Source organism: Acipenser ruthenus, chromosome 13 (assembly GCF_902713425.1).
Source record: "Acipenser ruthenus chromosome 13, fAciRut3.2 maternal haplotype, whole genome shotgun sequence".
In the NCBI taxonomy this organism is placed as follows: domain Eukaryota; kingdom Metazoa; phylum Chordata; class Actinopteri; order Acipenseriformes; family Acipenseridae; genus Acipenser; species Acipenser ruthenus.
Window position 1 is genome coordinate 15,123,676 of NC_081201.1, and position 9,152 is coordinate 15,132,827.

General features: G+C 50.8%; 1 non-coding gene across 1 annotated transcript; it reads left to right on the forward strand.

Annotated features, from left to right (window-relative positions):
* The first annotated feature begins 7,583 nt into the window (after nucleotides 1–7,583).
* On the forward strand, nucleotides 7,584–7,777 carry LOC131697078 (U2 spliceosomal RNA). The gene has a single exon (XR_009306960.1). It is a non-coding gene; the product is annotated as a U2 spliceosomal RNA (small nuclear RNA).
* Nucleotides 7,778–9,152: the final 1,375 nt, after the last annotated feature.

Sequence of the window (9,152 nt, forward strand, 5' to 3'; positions counted from 1 at the left end):
AGGTCAAAAAAGAGAGAGACAGACAGGCAGGCAGGCAGACAGACAGGCAGGCAGGCAGGCAGACAGACAGACAGGCAGACAGACAGGCAGACAGAGAGACAGAGAGACAGAGAGAGCGCTAGCCAGCCTCTCCCTCTCCCTTTTTCTGGGTTGTATTTTTTCCCGCTCTTTTTGTTGTTTTTTTTTTTTTTTTTTTTTTTTTTTTGTTTGTTTGTTTGTTTGTTCCAAATAAGGAAGGCAGGCCTGCCTAACTGATGGACAGTCTGCTCTGCTCACGCAGCAGGCCAGTGTACCCAGAAGGCCTTGCGCTCGTGGGAGGAGGAGGACGAGCGCAGCGGTAAAGCAGAAACGGAGCTGTTTAGTGGGGCAAGGAGCCCTCGCTTTCAAGGCGGCAGCAGCAGCAGCAAAGCGCCCCTTTGCCGGGACCGAACGGCACTTGCGTTTTGGGAAGAGTTCCCTGTTTTGTTTGGTTTTGTTTGGCCTTGCCGCCGGGTAGAGGAGAAGGCCTTTGGGCCGGCCGGAAGGGCTGGGCTACCAGTAAAACCACACTCTGGCTTCTCTTCAGTTCGAATAAATCTTTCTAAGACTAAGGCTTAGAGGGTAGTGGCATTGCCCGCTCCCTCCGAGGGTCTGTGAGAGGTTTGTTCGGGTGAGGAGGAACAGAATTTTTTTTTTATTTTTGACTGGCTTTCTTCAGCTCGGCAACTTTTTGGAAGACTAATGCTCAGTCTGGTTTTGGCTTGCCCAATCCAGGCCGAGGGTCTTTCAAGATTTTGTTGACTGTTGAGAGCAGTTTTTTCTTTTTCAGGCGGTTCCAGTTTTTTTCTTTTTCAGGCTTTTCCAGACGTTCCTGGAGTTAGAGAGAAGGAGGACCTACCATCCAGACGACCTTTGAGGACCCTTTGATGACCTAGACGACCTCATCCCCAGCCCTTGATTGTAATCGAGATCCAGACCGAGAGAGCAGCAGGCGCCCAGCAGAGGGCGCCATCTGGGAGGAGCAGAGGGCAGCCCCGGACCCCGAGGAGGCGTCACAGCCACGATTCTTCCTACGTGGTCTCGGTGCCAAGCAGCGCCCCCTACTCCGCCAGGGAAGGACACCGTTCACCTGGGGAGGGGGTCCCTCTTGCGAGGCGACCATCTCCTCAGGGACTAAAGTAATAGTTCCTTCAACTGCCCAGATTTGCTGCTTACGTTGTCTCTTTTCCGTAGAGAGAGACAACCCGGACGTCCAGAGGCTTCTCCCACCCCAATCGGAGGAGCCAGCTGAAGGATGGCGTTCCGGCCAACCCAGGAGACCAGGAGGCACAATGCGGTGCGCTTCACAAGGACCCAGCAAGATGAAACGGAACCAGGACTGACGAGACTGGAGTTCAGCCGGACCATTCTTCAGAGGGGTATGGGTTTTTCCCCTTCTGACTTGAATTGTTTGGTGAAATTGCCAGGGCTTAAGGAAGTGTTTGAGGTCAGTTTTAGGAACCCCCAAAAGTTACAAGAAATGTGGTCCTTTTGGGGGGAGAATAAATATCTCGCTCCATACAAAGAATTTTGTGTGGATGCACTGACAGACAGAGAAATGAAAGTTGTTACTGTCCAATTTTTCAATGAGGCTGTTAGCGACTATGATATTACAACATGGCTTAACCGCTATGGGAGGGTGTCATCAGAAGGGAGGAAAATTACAGACGAAGATGGGGTTTGGACAGGAGCCAGAAAGTGGCTGGTACGCCTTAATGTTGATCCATCGGGCATTGGAGGCGTCCGCCACATTCCAAACTCCATAGTGTTAGGGCCCAACAGAGGGCTGGTATTCTATAATGGGATGCCAAAACTCTGCAGGAAATGTGGGGAATTAGGACACCTGGCGGCCGCGTGTACTGTAGTCAAGTGCAGGAACTGCGGCGCCCCCCACGAGACCAGCCACTGCAGAGAAGAGAGGCAGTGCAATTTGTGTGGAAAGAAGGGGCACCTGTTTAAGGACTGCCCCTCTTCCTATGCCAACATGGCCAGAGCCAGCAAGGCAAACACAAACAAGCCTAGGCCTGAGCAGGAAGAGGGAGCAAGTAACAAAGATCAGTCCACATCACCACCAACAGTATCCAAGACCCAGACTCCAGCACCACCATCATCACCAGCACCCCCCTCACCCCCCCGCCCCCGAGACATGTCCCGTTTTACGAGGACCCCTTCCCCCAGCCCAGAGAGAGAGTACAACAGCTACTCCACTAGCTCCTCCAGTAGCTCCTCTGATGCAGAACACGAGGCAGGGAGGGAGCCCGGACCCAGCAGCGGCCCCCCCCTGAGTAGGGCCCTCTCAGCGCCAGCACTCCCCCTCGGCTCTCGTTATGACGCCATAAGGATTGAGTCCGTGGGGGAGGAAAGCGAAAGCGACAGTGAAAGTGAGAGTGAGAAGGAGGGGAAGGGAGTGAAGAACCAGCAGAGGGTGGGGAAAAGAAAGGGTAGAGACGAGGGGGGGAAAAGAAAGAAGATCAGGATCAAAGACCGCAAGTTGCAGGTGGCCCCCATAGATCCAAAACCAGCTAATGTCCACACAAAGTCCCCAGTCTTGCCCTCGCAGGCAGAGACGGAGGCGAGTGGGACGGCTACACTGCCGCCTAGTGGGCAGGTAGCAGCCAGCCAGGGCATCCCCAGCCAGCCTTCCCAGTCGTTGGCACAAACCCTAGCACACCTCGCAGAAGAGGTGTTCACTAATGCACCGAGGGAGAGGTCGGGGTCAACACCTTCCCTGACCAGCAGTACCTCGGTAGCAATGACCCTCTTCAAGCGAAGGGCCTCCCTTCAAAGCATCCTTGACCCCCTCCCTTGTATGGGCAAAACCAGGGGCCCCCTAGAGGTCCTCCTAGATACAGCACTGGAGGACATGGGAATACCCCTGGACGCGGTAAGCCAGAAGTCTGCTAACAGCTCCAATTCAACAGACGGTAACAGCCAAAGAATGCTGTCTGTCATAACCCCCCCCCAGGACAAAGCTGACCCACACGTTCCGAGGGGCCCTGAGCAAGTTCCACCAGACTTACCTTGTGGGGAGTTGAATAGCCCCAACAACTCCACGTACTGTGCATATAAAGACGGTGCCTTCTTGGACGAGGCAGCAGTGAGTACCTTCTCAGGGGTGATGGGAGTTGCAAATAAGCCCAAGCCCCCTCGAAGCAAGCGTAGAGCTAAGAGTAGGAAGAGTGTCCCGACCTCCCAATCATAGTCGCTATGGGGTGGACGCAGCGACTCCTTTTCTTGTTAGCTACCCTGATGGCCCTGATATGTGTGTCTGTTAATGTCAGGAGCATCAGGGAGACACAAAAAAGATTTGATGTACTAAACTATCTAGCTAACTTGAAAGCAGATCTCATCTTTCTGCAGGAGTGTGGTATTTCGTCGAGCCCTGATTATAGGGACCTGAAGGAGAGTTGGACCCTGGGGACTCCTTCTGGTCGGGCTCCAACATAGCCAGAGCCGACGGAGTAGGTATCCTGTTTAAAAACCCATTTATTACCTCCCGCAGCAGCAGGGAGGTAGAACCTGGTAGAATTCTGAGCGTGGATGTGACATACAACAACACTCCCCTCAGACTGGTCAATGTCTACGCACCCACTAACCAAAACGAAAGAGTTCAATTTTTTCCACAGCTGCGTCCACTCCTGCTGGGGAACGTACCCGTCATCGTGTCAGGTGACTTCAATTGTGCTCTGAGGGACGTAGACCGGAGCAGGCCACGCAACGACCGCTCTAGTAGAGTTTTGTCCTCCGTAATATCTGATTTCTCCCTGTGTGATGCAGGTAAGGACCTGGTGCCTCCCTTTACCTGGGTGAGCTCATCTGGGACCTCCTTCTCCCGTATAGATCTCGTCCTGCATACCAGCTCCCTTACGAAGACGGCAGTAGACACCCAGGCCGTCTTCTTCTCTGACCATAGGCTCCTGCAGGTAACATTGCAGGTCCCTCAGACCTCCCAGATGGGGTCAGGGGTCTGGAAATTAAACACCTCCTTACTCGATGACCCCTCCATAGCTGCAGCCTATAAGAGCAGGCTTGTTGAGTGGACCACTTTGCGTGACCTATTCAACTCCCCTATAGAGTGGTGGGAGATGGTCAAAATGAGAACTAAGGGTTATTTCATAGCAGCAGGCAAGAGGAAAGCAAAAGAAAGGAGGGCCAAATATAAATACCTGAATGCTGCCCTCCAGCGTCTGAGCCTGCTTCAGCTTCGGGGGTTCCTGTAAGCGACGAGATAGCCCAGACCAAGCTAGATCTTTCAGTGCTTTGTAGGGAGGAACAACGAAAGGTCATGCACAATGCAAAAGTGCAAAAAATGGAGGAAGACGAAAAGTGTACTCGCTTCTTCTTCCAGAAAACGAGGGAGAAGCGGCACTTGATGTCCTCCATGCTCGACAGCAGGGGGAGGATAGTAGAGGATAGTGAGGGAGTGAAAAAAGTGGTAGAGAACTTCTATAGGGACCTGTATAACATCAAAGCTACAGATGACACCCTGATAGAGTGGTTCCTGAGCCAGTTGGAGCCTGACTCAGTGCGGGACGAGGAGGAGGAGGAGAAGGACCCAGAACTCACGCTGGAGGAGCTCACCCAGGCGGTTAAGACCATGAACACCGGTAAGACGCCAGGTCCAGATGGCATCCCGGGTGAGTATTACCATCTTTTTTGGGACACGCTAAAAGTCCATTTAGCGGAGGTCTACAGAGCGGTCTACAGGGAGAAGCGGTTGGGCCCTTCTATGCGGGAGAGTGTAATTACTCTCCTTCATAAGAAAGGGGAAGTTAAAGATCTACGGAATTGGCGCCCAATCAGCCTCCTTTGCGTGGATTACAAGATACTAGCCAAAGCTCTGATGCTCCGGCTACAAGTACACCTCCCTTTGGTCATTGGCCCTGACCAGGCTTGTGGCGTCCCAGGGAGGTCCATCACGGATATTTTAATGTTAACAAGGGACATTCTGGCTTATTCTAGAGAACGGAACCATCCCCTCTGCCTGTTCAACCTTGACCAGGAGAAGGCGTTCGATAGGGTAAGCCATGAATATATGTACAAAGTGATGGACCAGATGAAATTCGCTCCTGGACTTAGGGAGTGGGTTAAAACCATATATACAAACATTAGTACCCGAGTCTTGGTGAACAGGCACCTGACTGGTAAAATATCTATCCAGTCAGGGGTCAGACAGGGTTGCCCACTATCCCCACTGCTATATGTCGTGTGCATTGAACCCCTCCTGCAGGCAATTCGTAGGGATACCAATATAACTGGTTTCCAGCTGCCTGGATCCAACGGGGTCCAGGTCAAAACAACAGCATATATGGACGATGTGTCACTCATTTGCACCAACACATCGTCGGTACCTCGGATTAGTAATATCCTTGAGAAGTACTGCACGGCGACCGGGGCAGTGATTAATAAGTCCAAGAGCGAAGTCTACGTGTCTAAAAATTGGCAGGTAGATAGGGAACTGTCGGACATGTACCCTGTCAAAAAGGACAAAATCAAGATTCTGGGCCTCATTTTCGAGAACAATAGCTCGGGGCCCAGAGCTGGACGGCGGCCATTAACCAGGTCCGTAAAAAGATTGGCGGATGGAGCACAAGATCCTTAACAATGACGGGTAGAGTATTAATAACCAAGTCTATACTGTTCCCCATCCTCTCTTATGTAGGAAAAATCTTTCCCCCAGACAGGACCACCAAAAAAGTGGTGGACCGCATTATCCACCGCTTTATCTGGGGCAGCAAGATGGAGAGGGTAAAGCGAGCCACTCTGAGTAAAGCCGACAAGAAGGGAGGTAAGGGGGTCCCGGACGTTGTGCAGCTCACCCGAGTGCAGGGGCTCACGCAAACTATCAAGAACATCCAGGCCCTGGACAGGAAGGTATGTTACATGAATCGTTTCTATTTTGCCACCTGTCTCAGGGCCTTGGGCCTCTGCACTATTGATAACACCGTGCCGTACTCCTGGGACCCCCCATTGTATTATAGAACCTTAAGGGACACTATATATAAATTGGGCTTAGATAAAGCAAAATTGGCCTCCTGGGAATACAAGGCTGTAACTAAATATCTTGCCGGTTCCCAGGAAATTGAAAAAGTAGCTACTTTCTCCCTCACCCAAAGCCAAAAAATCTGGGAGAATGTGTCTCACAGCTGCCTCAGTAATGTCCAGAAGGATATAGCATGGAACACCGTCCACAGTGCACTCCCCACTCGAGCGTTCATGTTCAGGAGGGGACTAGCCCAAGTAGAAACATGCCCCTATGCAAAGTGCCGCAAGAGAGAAACACCAGCCCATATCTTCTGGGAGTGTGATGTGGCTGGCAGTGTCTGGCTCTCTGTCTCTGTCTTCCTAAACAGGTTTGCTGACACGGCCAAGATGACCGCTGAGACTGTGCTCTATGGGCCTGCGGGAGGAATCACTACCAGCACAGCTAAGTGCGTTTGGCGTGTCATCAATGTTGTCAAGCAGATCCTGTGGGAAGGCCGTAACGTCTGTGTCTATCACAAGCAGGAGCTAGACACTATCACCACGACCAGAAGGGCACAAACTCTTATCAAGGACTTTGTAATTCTGGACATCCGGACCCTCGGGAAGGACAAGGCCTGCGCGGAGTGGAGGATCGCCGGACTTCAGGACGTGAAGATGGAATAAAGGAAAAAACTGGAACCGCTAGCTCCTAGGAGCGGGACTACGGGGCACCGCTAAGCCTTTTATTTATTTTGTCATGCCAGCATTCCGCCCTTTTTAGCTGGCATGACCGTTTTTCAACGGTGCCCTGGTTTTATGTAGTCTTTTGTTTCAGTTTTATGGACTTTTATTTGATTTACGTTGAATGTTTTATTTGATTTTGTTTTGTTTTGTTTTATGTATCTTTAAGATTTTTAATGTAAACTATTAAAAGTTACATTTTAAGTGTTTTAAAATTTTAGAATTTTAACTCACTGTTTTATACACTGTCCCTTTTCCCCTGTCCCTGTTTTAGATCTAGTTTTATGTTCACTTTTGAACCTTTTAGAGAGCACTCCCCGGCCCTCACAAGCACTGGTTTTTTATAGATGGTTCTTTTTTTCCAGTCACTTTTAAAGCAGCACAGGTTTTTTTCATGTTGATTTTAATCTGTGTCTGTTTTAACCATGTATAAAGCACAATTGTCTTGGTGTTTTTAAATGTGTTTTAAATGCTTTTAAAACAAAATGTATGTCTGTATGCATGAATGTCATCTTTAAAAGAAATGTAAAATGAATGAAAAAACGAATGGGTGTAAATGTAAAAAAATGTAAAATCTCAATAAAAGAGTATTTTACTAAAGATTTCCGTGGAGAGGAGCATTTATGAGTTCAATGCAATTTTTGGCTAGCCCTGCCCCTCGGGGTGGGGCTCGACATGGGTTTAAAAGCAGAACGAGCACAGCGGCGCCGGCCGTGTTAATAATTAGAGCCTGGCACCTTTTTTTTTCTTTTTCTTTTTTTTTTCTTTTTCCCATTTTTCCCCTCAGTCCAAGAAGCGAGTACCCCGGCAGCTCCGGCGGGCGGCCGCGCCCGGGGCGTTTGGTCAAAACCATTGTGGGCATCGCTTCTCGGCCTCTTGGCTCAGATCAAGTGTAGTATCTGTTCTTATCAGTTTAATATCTGATACGTCCCCCATAGGGGGACCCGTCTATATTAAATTGATTTTTGGAAGCAGGAGATGGAACCGGGGCTTGCTCCGTCCACTCCACGCATCGACCCGGTATTGCAGTACCTCCGGGAACGGTGCACAAGAAAGGTCAAAAAAGAGAGAGACAGACAGACAGGCAGACAGACAGACAGGCAGACAGACAGGCAGACAGAGAGACAGAGAGACAGAGAGAGCGCTAGCCAGCCTCTCCCTCTCCCTTTTTCTGGGTTGTATTTTTTCCCGCTCTTTTTGTTGTTTTTTTTTTTTTTTTTTTTTTTTTTTTGTTTGTTTGTTTGTTTGTTCCAAATAAGGAAGGCAGGCCTGCCTAACTGATGGACAGTCTGCTCTGCTCACGCAGCAGGCCAGTGTACCCAGAAGGCCTTGCGCTCGTGGGAGGAGGAGGACGAGCGCAGCGGTAAAGCAGAAACGGAGCTGTTTAGTGGGGCAAGGAGCCCTCGCTTTCAAGGCGGCAGCAGCAGCAGCAAAGCGCCCCTTTGCCGGGACCGAACGGCACTTGCGTTTTGGGAAGAGTTCCCTGTTTTGTTTGGTTTTGTTTGGCCTTGCCGCCGGGTAGAGGAGAAGGCCTTTGGGCCGGCCGGAAGGGCTGGGCTACCAGTAAAACCACACTCTGGCTTCTCTTCAGTTCGAATAAATCTTTCTAAGACTAAGGCTTAGAGGGTAGTGGCATTGCCCGCTCCCTCCGAGGGTCTGTGAGAGGTTTGTTCGGGTGAGGAGGAACAGAATTTTTTTTTTATTTTTGACTGGCTTTCTTCAGCTCGGCAACTTTTTGGAAGACTAATGCTCAGTCTGGTTTTGGCTTGCCCAATCCAGGCCGAGGGTCTTTCAAGATTTTGTTGACTGTTGAGAGCAGTTTTTTCTTTTTCAGGCGGTTCCAGTTTTTTTCTTTTTCAGGCTTTTCCAGACGTTCCTGGAGTTAGAGAGAAGGAGGACCTACCATCCAGACGACCTTTGAGGACCCTTTGATGACCTAGACGACCTCATCCCCAGCCCTTGATTGTAATCGAGATCCAGACCGAGAGAGCAGCAGGCGCCCAGCAGAGGGCGCCATCTGGGAGGAGCAGAGGGCAGCCCCGGACCCCGAGGAGGCGTCACAGCCACGATTCTTCCTACGTGGTCTCGGTGCCAAGCAGCGCCCCCTACTCCGCCAGGGAAGGACACCGTTCACCTGGGGAGGGGGTCCTCTTGCGAGGCGACCATCTCCTCAGGGACTAAAGTAATAGTTCCTTCAACTGCCCAGATTTGCTGCTTACGTTGTCTCTTTTCCGTAGAGAGAGACAACCCGGACGTCCAGAGGCTTCTCCCACCCCAATCGGAGGAGCCAGCTGAAGGATGGCGTTCCGGCCAACCCAGGAGACCAGGAGGCACAATGCGGTGCGCTTCACAAGGACCCAGCAAGAGGAAACGGAACCAGGACTGACGAGACTGGAGTTCAGCCGGACCATTCTTCAGAGGGGTATGGG